The following is an 857-nucleotide window of genomic DNA, read 5'->3' as shown; positions in this document are numbered from 1 at the left end:
ATGACAGAATATCTGTGTTCCCTTGGCATGTAATTCCAAATAACCAGCTATCAAGTTAATAGCAGCATCTGGGGAGAGCTTTCTATCATGAGAATTCCTCTCAGGGGCTCACAGAGGTAGAGTGAAATTTCAAGATTTTGAACCAAAGTCTTTGGATCTTGAGGGAAATTCAACTGCAATGAAAAGTTACAGTATTAACTAGGTCCAGTTTTGCATTTCACAGGCTCTATGATCTTCTGAACCCTGTTCCCAGATCTCAGTGTCTTCAAACCTGAAACAGGAATCCAGCTCTATGCCTTGAGCCCACTGAGAATTATTCTGCGTGCACAGTTCAATGCTTTTAACCTTCATCAGCTGTATTGCCCCTGGCTAGGCGTATTCAAGGTTCTGGAAGAAACTGGTTTGTTGTGGTGATTCAATAATTTTATATTTTCCTCCTGGTTCCCTTAGGTCTTTGTACACAGATGTGTTGTTGCCATTCTTCACATAGTTTTCATAGCCAAATAGTTTGTCCTTTCTTGCAAGGCAGGAAGTGTTCTCAACTAGGATATAGTGATGAAAGTTTTGGTTTGCTGGATTGCTGGTTTTCTGAAGACAAGAGGATTTTTCAGAACTTTTGATGGCTTTTCAGAGATGACAATTGCCAAAAATCAATGACTACAGGCTACTGCATTTTTTTTTTCTCTCCACAGGCAGTGACTTTATCTAATATAGAGTTAAACAACTTTAGTAGAAAGGCTTCCTACTATGTCTTCTCGCAGGCCTGTCTGGAATCTTAGTAGGAAATCCCAATCTCAGATCTTGGTGAATATAAGGATCTGGTGTACTAAAGCACTTTGCATAGATAGTTGATTTCA

At 39.6% G+C, this 857-nt stretch overlaps 1 long non-coding RNA gene across 1 annotated transcript; it reads left to right on the top strand.

The window, feature by feature from the left end:
- Nucleotides 1-401, top strand: LOC139790421 (uncharacterized). The gene is made up of 2 exons (XR_011723482.1): nt 1-116; nt 224-401. It is a non-coding gene; the product is annotated as an uncharacterized lncRNA (long non-coding RNA).
- Nucleotides 402-857: the final 456 nt, after the last annotated feature.

Source organism: Heliangelus exortis, chromosome Z, assembly GCF_036169615.1.
Source record: "Heliangelus exortis chromosome Z, bHelExo1.hap1, whole genome shotgun sequence".
NCBI classification, from domain to species: Eukaryota; Metazoa; Chordata; class Aves; order Apodiformes; family Trochilidae; genus Heliangelus; species Heliangelus exortis.
Note: the sequence above shows the minus strand (reverse complement) of the source record. Positions and strands in the feature narration are given on the sequence as shown.